Here is a 14,506-nt window from a genome sequence, read left to right as displayed (position 1 = left end):
ATAATTATGTGATTATCATAGGTTGATGAATATCCAATTAATTTGTCACTAATAGAATTGTAAACCGATTTTAATCGAAGGATAGGAGGCGCCAAAATGATATACTTGAATTTTTTTCAAAGAATTTACGATAATTCATAGAGGACTCTCTCTCTCTCTCTCTCTCTCTCTAGATATATATATATATATATATATATCAACTTTTTATAAAAAAGTTGGGGGAGCCATGGCCCCCCTTAGTCATAATGTGGTTCCGCCACTACTAAACATGAGATTTTTGTCACACCTTGTACATGTGATAAGTTGTGAGTGGCAGGTTTATGTAGCTCCAAAATTGTTGAGATAATAGGAAAAGTTAAGTTGCCACATGAACAAGTTGCTGGCAAGTTATGGCTTTAGTTAATTGTCCTAGCATTACTGCTGAGACGAAAGGAAAAGTCTGTCACCAACTTTTTCACCTAAGTTAAGTAGCTTCTATGTTGTAATGGATCCCGGTAAGATAAGTTTGTGAGAAAGTTTGGGAATTTTTCTGTAAAAATTTAGTGTTTCTAGCGAAAATTGAGACAATAGTTACAACAAAGGGAATGGTGCAGCACAAAATTCTTTCTTCCAAGAAATTTGCGGATAAAACAAAATGTAAAATAAATAGACATAAGAATCAACACTAAATATTGTTTGGAATTAACAAGAAGCAAGGATTGAAAAGCTAGTTATGAGCACCTAGAGTTGTCCTAAATCCATACCAGGCCATTGGAGGTCATTCCGATTGAAATTTTTATTAATCAAGCAAACTAACCAATTGGAGTAGAATAGCCCCCTTATGTAGACTTTTAGAACTAGAGCTAATCCAATTTGACGTGGGGACAATCCCAATTATTGAATTATGAAAATAACCTTGACTCTAAAAAATTAAATACAATACAAATAATTTTAACTAGCAAGACCTAAAATAAAATCTCCCTGTCAAAAAACAGACCTAAAATAAAATCCAATGGTAAAAAATACATTTTGACTTTTAAAACTAAATAAAATTGTTTTCGTGCTCCCTGAATCAAGGGAGTATTCTGAAATGTGCACATCAATACAAAAATGGGAATTTTCTAGGCATGCTTCCCACTTTTTAAACCTCTCTAGGTAGAGGTGAACCAGACAGGCATAACTCATCATAAGAATGCATTCCTTTAGAATTACCTGAGAGTCATCCTTAAGGGACCTGTCTTCAGATTTTAAATGACTTTCCAAGCACCACCTTCAACAAAACTGATGCCTTCTCTAGCTGCCACAGCATCCACTGTTACAATCAAATAAGCAATCCTTGTGTTGATGTCAAAGGATTTTCCAGAAATATTTTGAAAACCCCATTCCTGGTTGTTGCCAATGGAGCTTCCTCCTAGAACTAAAAGTTTGCACACTATTATCTGCTTTAGGAGCCAACTTTCTGCATAAAACTCACCAACTAGCTTCACAGCTCTATAAGCTACCTACACTTTGTGGGAGTCTTTTGACTGGAAAAATCTTACTGTCAACTCTCCCACATATTACAGCTGCTTTGTCTCTGGCAGTCCTGTTCATGTTCCTTTCCTGGGAAATTATTTTTTACATTCCTCCAAATTTGCAGAAAGATCAAGAGAATCACATGCTTACTGAAACTTACAGAGAAGAAGAGACCAACCAAACTGATTTCGCAGAGGCACATAAGGAAGATGAGGAATGGTTTCAGATGCTTGCTTGCATAAGCACCAAAGCTTATTTCAATTATAACCTTTTTCTTGTACAAGATTCAGCACACTTCCTCTACATCTTTAAAATAGCTTCATAGAATTTATTTTAATTTTTATCAGCACATCAGTATTTCCTGCCAGTTACCATAACTTTTCCTCCTTTCTGCAACCAGATTCTCCTTCATTTATCTATAACTGGGTTTGTGCACATTAATTTTGCAGGCTTTTGGGTGCCTATGTGCTTTGTGCTTATATGTGCCAATCACCTGAAAATGACTTCCCTAGCCATATTAGGGTATTTGTGCTATTCATTTGCTAAAGATTTTGATTGAGATGATGATGCTCCAAAAGAACCACCACTCCAGAACACCCAGAACATATGCTCATATTAGGCAGCCCTGCAGTATAGTTCAGAGGTTTTTCTGTGAAAACTGACGGATATCATTAATTGAGAAACCAAATGTAATGGGATAGCTCAATAGCCATACATAAATGTGAAGACAACGGAGGGCGGGGAGGAAATGAAATAGAAACAAGAAAACTTGCTGTAAATTTCGTGACAAACAAGAATGAGGGAAATGAGAGATTTGTGAACAAATTCCAATGCTGAGCATTAGAACAAAGTTACAAGTTGAATCCAAAACTGCATTCTGATTTAGATTTTAGAGTTTCTAGCTGGTAAAGATATTGGGCATGAGTATGATATGATAGGAACAAAGCAATACATCAATTCTTATGAAATGATAGGGACAAAGCAATAACATCCATTCTTGAAAACCTAGGATATGATGTAACTCAACAAGGACACATTAACTAATTGATATATAAATAAGTATTTTTATATATACCTATCAAAAAATAAATAAATAAGTACTTTTAAATGCATATTATGCTAATGTTTAGTTTAAAGATAAATGAGAAACATCAAAAAGCATATAATACGTAGAATAATCCTATCAAAAAACTTAAGGTAGAATAATGAAACTAACATAGATGCTATAGATAACAAAAGAACACATGATCCATGTTTGACATTCTCAGGATTCTTGTATTTGAAGATTTCTGACTTTCTGAAGGCTGAAGCACAAGATTCCATAGTTTACAGTTAAATTAAAACCCTTTTTTCCTTTAAAAATAAAAATAAAAATAAAAATAAATAACAAGGTCCATTTTTATTCCTAAAGGCATCCATGTCATATCCTATCATATCTGTGATAACAAATTAACTTTGGCTTATGATGGTCCCTCATTAGCCAATTCCATCTCAGGGGAGAGATACAAAATCAGAGGCTTTGTTCTATTTTTTGACAAATGTGTTGAGTGGACCTCATGCAAAGCACCTTTTTCACATAGAGCTGCTCTACGCAAAAAAAGGTGGTTTGCATTGTCTTTCAATATGGTATACACACCAAATTATCATCAGGCCAGATACATACACAATATGTATATTGACATATATGTGTTAGATATATATCAGATATGGCCATTCAAGTATGACAGCTACTCTAAAGTATCTGTTCTTCTTAGCTTTCTAGTACCTTCCATCAAAATCATCAGATGCTCACACAATCATTAAATTTTTCATGGAAAGAAAAAAGAAATTGTTCATTTTATTGATTTTTGACAAATGTGTTGAGTGGACCTCATGCAAAGACCCTTTTCCACATAGAGCTGCTCTATGCAAAAAAAGGAAGTTTGCATCTTCTTCCAATATGGTATAGACCAAAATATCATCAGGCCAGATACATATACAAAATGAATATTGGCATATCTATGATAGATAAATATCAGATATGACCATACGGGTATGGCAGCTACTTTAAAGAATCTATACTTCTAAGGTTTCTAGTATTTTCTGCCTATGAAAAAATTAAAAAAGTATCTAGTATTTTCAATCAAAATCATCAGATTCTAGAACAATCATTAATTTTGCATGGAAAGAAAAAAAGAAGTTAACTTTATTGGTTTACCCATGAATAGATATTTCAGAATTTACATTCGTCAAAAGAGGATACATTTGAAGCTTCAATAGTAAGAAATAAAGTGGGTACTTACAGCTCATTTGCTATAATAATATCATTGGAAGCTTAAAGTACTCCAATTAGTTCAAAAATAAACTTCTCATATTTCATTCATTCCCAAAAAAAAAAAAAAAAAAAAAAAATTATTTTTGATTAAGTTAGTAAAGGAAAATTTTTTATTTTTTTATTTTTTTGATAAGCAAGAAAAACGTATATTCAAAAAAATACTTTATGCAAAGAAGCACACAGCATATCAAAGATTACAAAAAAAGAGAGAAAAGCAAAAACAGAGGAAAGAAACTAATTACAAAGAAAAAGAGAGCTAAGAAACAAAGGGAAAGTTTCACTATAGGAAAAAACCATTCCTCTCCAGAACTAATTAAATATGACATAAAAGAAAGAGAAAGAGAGTATATAACTTAGTAATGAAAATTTTTCTCTAAGTTAAATCTGAAACCTCCATCTCCAAAACCAATCAAATATAATATAAAAAACAGAATCCAGTATTTTAAAAAGAATAAGTAGAGAACATCCCCCCAACTACTAACAATATAACAACATGCACTGAAAGAGTAAATTTTCTCCTTTTGAGCATCTCAACTTGCAAGCTACTTATCACATCCATAAAAGTTTTTTTTTTAAATAAACAAATGTCTCTCAAACATTAAATGTCTAGATAAGACTTGAGTTTTTAGAATTCATTGACCAATCAAATATACTTACGAAGGAATACATAAATGATTACTATTAAGCAAAAAAAGATTAGATTTATACCTGAGCATGTGTAGATGACGCGAACATCCTTAAGCCAGAAAAGCTTTTAACATTCACTTGTAAGGTATTGATAGGGAAAGAGCATCCACTTTAGTATGGGCCCATCACAAACACTTAACAGATCCCCCATTAATGCAGCAAACTCTTTCACCAGTATGTAACCTAGAGCCTTCTAGCTAGCAGTCTTTGTCACAATCTTGAGGTATATCCACTTTGCATGTCAGCACTATGTATCTTCAGATCACACCAATAAATTACAAATTTCATCCTCAGATAAATATGCTTCTCATAAATCACTGTCATGAGATCCTACACTCACGAGCTTTGTCCCAAGCTCCTCCCTTGGTTTAGCCGAAAGCCCTTTTGCTAACATCTCTTCATCATACTTCCGTGCCATATCTACCATTCCTTTATCTACCAAAGCATTGTAAGCAGACTCATCTGGACTACACCCAAGTTCCTCCATCTTCTCCCACACAATAAAAGCTGGTCGAAGAAACCCCCATCTCCCAAATTTTCTCAAAAGCACCACATAAGTATCCATCCTGGGATGAACCCTGCTTTCAATCATTCTATCGAGAAGCCTAAGAATCTCTCTGGGCTTCTCAAGACATCTAAAAATGCAATTGAACGTGATAACATCTGGTACACAACCCTTCTCATGCATTCGATCGAGCAACTCATAAGCCTCCTTATATCTACCATTTTCACAAAACAGCTTTATAATCGTATTATAAGTCGCAACCTCAGGTTTACAACCGAAGTCCCTCATTTCCTTAAACACTCGAACAGTACAATCTACACCCTCCGAAAGACCAACAGCATAACCGTATTATACGCCACCACATCCAACCTTATACCCTTCTTCTTCATCTCCTTATACAACTTCACAGCCTTCCATGGCTTCCCACTCTTGCACATTATATCCATATATATCGAATAAGAATGCAAATCTTTACGGACACCCATTGGATCCATCTATTCCCAAAACTCCCTACACTTAAACCACCCGCGAAGAATCATATTATAAATCTTGGTATTCTTCGCATCAACACCAAACTTCTTCTTCATCCCAAAACACAAATCATAGGCCTCAACCACATGCTTGTACTCACACAAAGCATCAATAAGATTACAAAAAGACATCTCATCCTTCAAACCAAACTCGTCTAACGAATCATAAATACCTACAGCTTCTGTAACTAAATGTGCACATATATTATATATATCGCTTAAACAAAATCCGAAAGGTGGTATGGTCTGGTTTGGAAAAAGGGTTTGTTTTCATTCGATGAATTAAGTCCCAAGAAAGCTGGAATTCGAAGAACTTGCATAGAATGTCGAGCATACGATTGTACGTATGAGTTGTGTGTTGGAAATGTGATTGGGTTTGGACCCAGTTGAAGAAATCGAGAGCACGCTTCCAGTCATTGCAGTAGGAGTAGAGGGTTTCGTGGACTGCGGTGGGATCGAAATCCGTGTGGGATTGTGAAATGGGTTTGGTTGACAAAGATTGAGAAAGAGGAAAGAAGAGAGAGATGGGTGACTTAACGATGGACCGTGTGCTCGTGATTGAACAAAGCATTTTTTTTTCCTTGTTTTTGAGTTTTGTTCTGCTGATTATATATAAAACCCTGAAAGCTTCGTGAGTCAACTTGAACAAATCGCGGTAGACATGACAAACGGGCCTGGTTAATCGGGTTTGAGTCAAAGTTGGGGCATTTTAAACCGTTAGAAACGGGTTGGATCAATCGGATTACAAGCTGGATTGGGTTGGGCGACCTGTTTCACTAAAATTGTTCCATAACCAAAATACTACCATACAATGTCTTATACATAGCCATAATAGTACCATTTATTCCATAACCGTTATCTAATGTTCTTCACATAGAATATTGTTAACTTGAGTTTCACCACCATTTGAAGGTACCTAAGAGAATTAAACATGCCTCTGCCCTCTTTAGCTCAAAAATTAAGCCATACAATAGAAACATATATGACCGGACATAAGCTTCGTACTTTAACCTGAATACTAAATAACATTAGTAGAAACATCATTAACCTTAGTAATTCAACTTGAATATAAATTGATAATGCTTAAAATCGTCAGTAGGTCTATTGCCCAAATCCGCGGTCTTCCATAAAGGGTGAAGAGTAAGTGTGCATTTGGCTCCAAATTAAAAAGACAGTTTATTTTATTATTTAACTTATTTTTGCTACTATTCATAAGCCCCATTGCACTTTTTGATATTATTCATGGGTCCTATTGTACTAGTTCAGCTAACTTTTACCATTATTTACAGTACTTTCAGCAAAAAGTTTTAGTTTTAGAAAAATAAACGGATTCCAAACAGACCCTAAGAAACTTGCCGAATGAAAATAAAGGTGAAGAGTAAAAAACCTGCAGAATGAAAATACCTTCAGAGTGCACTGATGTGGTGCCAGCCTAAGACCCTTCGAAGATCAATTTAGAAACTCACAGTAATCTCATTGAACTTGAAAGAAAGAACTTGAGAAATGTGTTTTTCACGTACATTGAAATTGGGGTGTCCCGGTGTTTATATAGGGGTCTGTGGATGATCACCTTAGCTGAATTGTAGGGACTTCGGGTTATCTCTCAGCTTACTTGTAGGGGGTGGGAGTTATCCCACAACTGATTTGTAGGAGATGCAAGTTATCCCTTTGCTGGCAATTGCGTGAATGTAGGAGAGTCTTAGGTGATAGTTACCATGCGAGTGTTGTAGTGTAGGCTTCGTATACCCATCTTCACCTGTCTGCCTATTGGGGTGACAGACTGGTGATAAGGTCAAGCTCGCAAGTGCTTATTCGTCCGTTCTTGTATGTGACAGATGACTTATTGGAGTAGACGCGATATGTTGCATTTGCTACATTTAGTCTTCCACTTCCGAGAAGTTAGTACATTCGGAAGATGTAGCTTACATTTGGAAGACGTAACTTGTGTTCGGAAGATTGACCGTGAAGTTAGCTAAAAAGTTCCTGATCATAAATTAACAATTGTAGAAATATAATTAAGATAAGACCATATACATTTAAACATTAGCACAAAACTTGGTTATACATTTTACAATTTTTTTTTCTTCTCAAAAAAAAAGAAAAGTTTCTCTTTAACTTATCAAGTTTCATGTCATTAGATTGAGATTCTGGAGGTTCTATTATAAAATTTCCTTAAAAAAGTTAAAAGTTTTTCGGTTGTAGAATTGTAACTAACGCTAGCCATTCCAATTTCATGGTTGCTAGGACTCAAATTCAAAATTAAGAATTCTCTGGGTTCAACTTGATTAACTCCGTTATCATGAGTTGATCACAAAAAAAAAAAAAAAAAAAAAAAAGTAAAATTGAATATATGAAATACAAACTGATGAGTAATGAGGCACTCATTTGAAAAACTAAGCAGACTTCTCACCTAGGCCCTAGCACGCAGTAGGGGCCAAGGCAATGTTCTTTATTCACATGGATAGAGTTTTCCACCTAGACCACCATTTTTGATGGATATCATGTATGCAGCGGAAGAAATTAACAGATCTACTTCATTCACAATTGATAACATACACTATGTAAGTTTCAAAATTTAAGAATAAGAAAGTGTACCTTGGTACGGTGAAATTCAAAACCAAAGATTAGAAGTTCTTGAGAACACTTTCAATCTTCACTCCAATTCCACTTGTGCCCAAGAAGTGTGGTCTCTCAATCAGTTGTATGTTCTAGAGAGAATGAAAAAGTGTCCAGCACTCACATACATACCATTTCATGTCCTTACTAAATTCTATATGTTTCTCTCAATATTATTGATTATCTAATTGGGCTAGCCTTTTGGGCTTTTCCAATTGGGCTTTAGTATGTGGCTTGGAGTGGGACCAAAAGGGAATAAATAAGAAACTAGCTCCAATGAGCCTTGAGTTTTTCTGTCAACTCTTGACAAGTCAAAAGTTACCATTAATTATATTTAATACTACTATATAAATATAATTGCACTTTAGGCCTTATTAATAAATTACATCCCAAGACTTTATTGTACATGCAACCCCTTCATAAAATATTCGTAGTAATACAAAGTCATGAATGTGGACTGCCACTTTGTAAATTACTACATTTTAATCTTTGAGTACCCGGTTTAATCCTTTTACGTTATTCATCATATATTTATGAAATCCAATTTCATAAATATATACTTTAGTAATTTCTTACCAAAGTGGTTAGGCCTAACTCTTTGAATAACAAACCCATTAAACTTATCTCAAGGGAATATTTTGTATCTCCATTAAGAGACTATGAATTCCATCTTGAAAATATATGTTCCATCAACACTAAATGTGGCTGCCCAACATACTGAGGTATTGACCGTTATCTTAGATCTCACTCCTGATATATCAAAGCAACCTATACTCCATGATCAGGTCCATTATTCTCTCAGGAACTTAAGAGTTCATGTAAATATAAGTCGTGAGATTTATTATTCATTTGACAGTCATTAGAAGAATAATAAATCTCACAGCGGTCCAATTCAATATGTTTTAACTCTTAAAACATATCAACACATCAACTAGAAGTTTTCACTTCCATGATCAAGACAAATCATCTTAGTTGATATGTTATAGTCTTCCCAGATGAAATGCCCAATTTCATCACCGACTACGAACTAAAATTCTGAATTTACAAAGAACCTGTGATTTATATCTTCTGTGACTTTTCACATAAATCACATACTATGCATCTCATGGACTATATGATAATGTCTGAATATTCATGTTACCATTATTTTAGATAATAATAAAACAACTTTATTAATAACAACATTAAGTAATATATAATGTCATATATAATAACATACATAGTATCATACAATAGGATTTAAGGGCACTAATCCTAACAATTTTTTCCCCAAATTGGATAAAAATATGAAAGAAAATGGCATTGAGAATAAAAGTACAAAATAATACCCATTTTTTCGTTCTTCTACTTTGAAAGTATTTTAGTAATTTATTCTTTTATCTTTTCATTCTTTGTCTCTTCAAAGCACACATATTTTATCCTCCCAGCCAAGCAAATCCTTTTGTTGAAACAAACACAACATAATTCTTTACACTTTATCAGTTCTTTCTATTCTCAGTGCAACCAAACATGACTATTCCTCCTCAAAATTCTTTGGAGTTAGGGTGAATTGGTTCCATTCCACTATCAAAATATTTCCTGAATTTTATCTTTATTCCAATAAAATGCATTATTCCATTAAAATACAAATAAAATAGGGTATTGTGTATTACACTGTGTGCAACAAATTTTTCCCAATAAAATATAGGATATATAAAATATTTCAAACACACTTGCCAAAAAGAAAAACAACCTACACCAAAAACTGATTGGTATTTTAGTCTGATGATAAAGAACTATCATCAGGAGCGGACGCTATAAGTTGAAATTCTCTCTCTTTCTCAAAAAAAAAAAAAAAGAAAAAGAAAAACAGCCTTATTTCTTTCTACCATTATACAATTATACTCCATGTTATGAGAGCCAACCAAAGTTACTCCATTGTCTTATATATGGATGGCATGAATATATACTCTACAACTAACAAAGGGGAAAAAAGGAAAGGGGAATCTGTAAGAGGGATTCATTATATTCTTCTATTTATATTGTATTAAGTCCCTTTAGTGTTTGCAAACAATAACTTTTTCTTTTGGTTATTTAACATATTTTCTCTAGTACAGTTTTGATTTTATTTTTTTTCTATTTACAATTATACTTGAACCATTTTTTTTTTTTTTTATAAAAAAAAACCTCATATAATTGGACTGGAAGGTCAAAACTAGAATAAATATATTTGTAGGTAAAAGGGAAACAATGCTCATGATGCGTCCACTCTGAAGGAAGTAGCACTACTAAACAATAGCTTGTATCCAAAAAAGTTGAATATAGACTATGTAGGTTTTCCTTTTCTTTTCCAATGAACACCAACCCAAAAAAGTTGAAAAAAAATACTAACATGAAATAAAAAAAGGAGCTTTTAATAATAATATTAATAGTAATAATAAAGAAAAAAAGAACAAGGGCAAAAACAAAACCAACAACAACCTCTCTTAGCCCTGGAACATTAAATGGAAGCCACCAGATTCTTTAGCATTCCAAGACCAATTTTGATGGAGCCATTTTTGAAGACTTTGATGAGGTTGGAATTGGTGTGGTAGTTCATAATTCTTAAGGTGTAGTGATGACATCTCTTTCAAAAAAAAAAAAAAAAAAACTCAAAACCATCTTCTGTGGTTATCCTGGAACTCTTGAAGGCTAGACGTGCTGCACTGTTTGTTTAGGAAATTGAGATTCACCAAACTATCCTTGAAGGTGATTCTAAAATAGTTATAAATTATCTCAAGTGTGGTGATATCCTACGATCTGCTCATGGTCATTTGATTAAAACACCATCTCTCATGTAAACTCTTTAATAAGTTATTTTTTTTTTCTCTTATGTTTATCAACAAGGTAATGCACTAGCACATACCTTAGTTAAGAGAGCAAAACTTTCTTCACCTCTTTCAATTTGGATGGAGGCAGTTCTTCCAAATCTTTTTTCTCTTATCATGGTTGCTTTACTGGCTTATTAATTTACATATCAAATTGAACATTTTCTCAAAAAAAGAAAGAGAAAAACTCTCTTGGCCCAACGGCCCCTCCCAACATACTTGCAAGTTACAAAGCTCACTGTGTTTGGAATTATCACATAACATTAGATTAACTAAGTCAACTTTTTTTTAGCCAAAAGAAGAGTCAACTTTTCCCAAACAAGAGACAAGGGTCGCCATCTTACAGTTAGATCCATATAAATTGTGTTTGATCCAATCAAATTTTACAAAGTAGTAGCATCAAGTTCTTAAAAAATCACAATTCACACACATAGTGACTGAGATGAATATGCTTACAAGCTTCCTACCTTGTAGAAAGTCATTAAGAAGAATTTTCTTGAAAAAATGTGCAGTTCTGTCCATAATTGTGACTATCAATGTATCGTATAGTTGTGTATGTTGAAGTTGGGTGGTTGTGCTCTATAATTTATCAAACTATAGTTAATGCTATTAGATTGTAGTTGACTCAGATGGTGAACTAGAGGAGTAAAGAATTATAATTAATGAGCTACCTGTCCAGTTCCTTGAGTACTAAATGCTAATTAGTAAAAACAGAGAAAGAGAAAGAGATATATGCCAAATATTACTGCAACAGCAAGACTCTTTATCGGAATGGTATTGGTGCCATCAACTTTTTTCTAAACTTCTGCACGCTTTCCTCACATCTCATATAATGAAGTATTGTAAGAAGCATTTCAAATACTCCTGATTTTTTTCCAATCTAAATACTACTATGACACCATTTGATCTAATCGTACCAAATTAAATCCGCAAAAAATAATATTTTGGTCCCTACAATTTGAGGTTACAATTCGATTCTTACGCTTCAGTAGCAATCAATTTAATCTCTGTTATTTTCAACTTGCAGTACCATTACCCCACTAACACGAAAAAATGCCTACCTTGCAAACAACCTACATTGTTAATGCACACCTAGCTAACATAATAATAAAAAACATTAAATTGCAACTTAACAAAAGCAACGTCAATAATTTTTTCTTTAAAAAATTCCACCTCATAAAACAAAAAATTTGAAATGATGAATTTAAAGAACTAAATGAAGTTAAAAAAAAAAAATAAATAAAAAACCCAACTTTTCTTGAATTTTCTTGGCAACCAAACACTGCAACCCAGAAAAACACAAAATGACATAACCCAACTGCTACCACTTCCACCGCCACTTTCCTCCACCAACACCGAATGCTATCCAAACACTACCAAATACAAGAAACTCAATCTCCCAACAAGTAATTCAATAACACAATCACATTGTTTCACCTTTTTTTTTTCCAAGCATTTTCTTAGCTACCAAACACGAACATTAACTCACAAAGACACAAAAGAACCTCCCACCATATTCTGCTGCACGTTAATTAGTCTCACCGTAGCTAACCAAGCACTTGAATTTAACTTCCCAAATATGAATATGCATGTAAAATACAAAACCCAGTCGTAGCCACAACTACCACCATCACTCTCCTCCAACACCAAATGCTACCCAAACATTAGCAAATACGAATCCAAAGTATGAGATTAAATGCCACAAAGAAAATTCTCAAACATTACCAAACAAATTTAAAAAAAAAAAAAAAAAAAAAAACTCTCACTAACTAGCTTTCACAGAGGCATTGTCTTAGCAATGTGGGGGAGCTTTTCTAATTCATTCTTGGAAATTTATATAACATACTCCTGACTCCAACTTTTTTTATTTTTTTTATTTTTTTTTAAGTACAACAATCATCCAACATTTAGCAAATAAATTTTTAACAAAGAGTTAGTCCAAAAGCATACTTAGTTTATACTTTATAGGTGATTTAAATTAATTTCATCTTTCATGTATAACATGTATATGCATTTTCTTTTCTTCTTTTTGAGAAATTATTAGATTAGTAGACTATTAGAATTAATTATCCAGGTATAAACTTAAGGCATTATGTATTAGGGACAACTCTCTCTTTTTAGTGGTGGCGAGAGGGACTCCGATTGAGAGAGAACTCTCTCTCTCTCTCTCTCTTGGAGAACCCCTCTTTTGTCACCCCTCTCTTTGTTTTTCTAATTTCAATTTTTTTTTCACGTGTTTTCATATGACAGGCACGTGAGTTACGTTACTCAGTTTAACAGAAGGTACTAATTTGATAGATGAGTAAAGTTCAAAGAGTAAATTGGTTAGGGTTGTAATGGCCACCACTAAAAGTTCAAGGTCTTAGGATTTTTCCCAAAGGTTGTTCCTGAATCTTCATGAGTGAAAGTGCGTCCATCACGAATGTTAACACTATAGTCTAATCCTGAGAGTTGTTTGGCCAAAAAAACCAGACACACTGAATTTTACTCCTGGTGACACAAATTAACTTTTAAAGATAATGCTCTTTGTGTGATTCTATAGCACTTAAACGTATATATATATATTATTGCTAATTTACATTCTTGCTAATTATTTGAGATAGTTTTTGTTGTATCAAACTTGTTTATTCACTATTATATTTCCAACAATGTATATTGAGAACATAATTATATAATGGATTGAAGGATTTGATTATCAAAGGTGATACAACCGTAGCATTGACACTCTGGGAGAGTGATTGGAGTATTCTAAACTAATTATTGTTTCTTTTTTGCTTCATAATTTATCTATATAAATATAATCAAGCTAGTATATTATATACTTCCAGTTGTCTATACCATTAAATATCAAAAGAGAAGACTACCTCATGCATAGTTGCTTCTACTACATAGTTGCTTCTTTTTATCTTATGTTTGGTTGCATTTTTTATCACCAAGCTAAAATACCAATTCGTTTTTAGTGTAGGCCAAGTTAGAACTTCAGATCTTTTATTTGATGACAAGAAATTTTACCAATTTAGGTAACTAGAACTTACATGTTTGGTTGCACTAAAGACTTCTAATGTGTTTGTTAGACCTAAAATATTTTTTGATCATAAAATATTTTACAAAAAACATTTTATAGTGTTTGACTCTTGCTGAAAATATTTTATTTTCTAGTGTTTGGTTCAAAGGAAAGAAAAACAAAAATCCTATATAATACATCACACCCATATACTGGTATATATCAAATATAGGCATACTTGTATACATCCAAAATTTACACATAATAAATAATGAAAGTTCATGTTCAAAATAAAGTGCTTTTGAAACATAAGCATTGATAATTATGACACTACCATACTAATATACATAACCATAAATTTATCACAGTTCCACTTCCATACTTGTGATATTACCATCCAAGTTCTAGTACATAACCATTTCAAAACACTAAAATTGTTCCATAACCATCCAAAGTCCTATATACATAGCCATAATACTGCCATTAAAAACAAATATTATCCCATGACCA

At 33.2% G+C, this 14,506-nt stretch overlaps 1 pseudogene across 1 annotated transcript; it reads right to left on the bottom strand.

Moving 5' to 3' along the window:
* Window positions 1-823: 823 nt before the first annotated feature.
* LOC115966642 lies at window positions 824-6,101 on the bottom strand (annotated as a pseudogene). Its single transcript, XR_004086392.1, has 2 exons — window positions 4,517-6,101; window positions 824-2,119 (listed from the first exon to the last, which is right to left on the bottom strand). The product of XR_004086392.1 is annotated as a pentatricopeptide repeat-containing protein At1g80550, mitochondrial-like (transcript).
* Between the last annotated feature and the right edge of the window lie 8,405 nt (window positions 6,102-14,506).

The sequence above is a fragment of the Quercus lobata genome, chromosome 11 (assembly GCF_001633185.2).
Source record: "Quercus lobata isolate SW786 chromosome 11, ValleyOak3.0 Primary Assembly, whole genome shotgun sequence".
Taxonomy (NCBI): Eukaryota; Viridiplantae; Streptophyta; class Magnoliopsida; order Fagales; family Fagaceae; genus Quercus; species Quercus lobata.
This window is presented reverse-complemented; position numbering and strand designations above follow the sequence as displayed.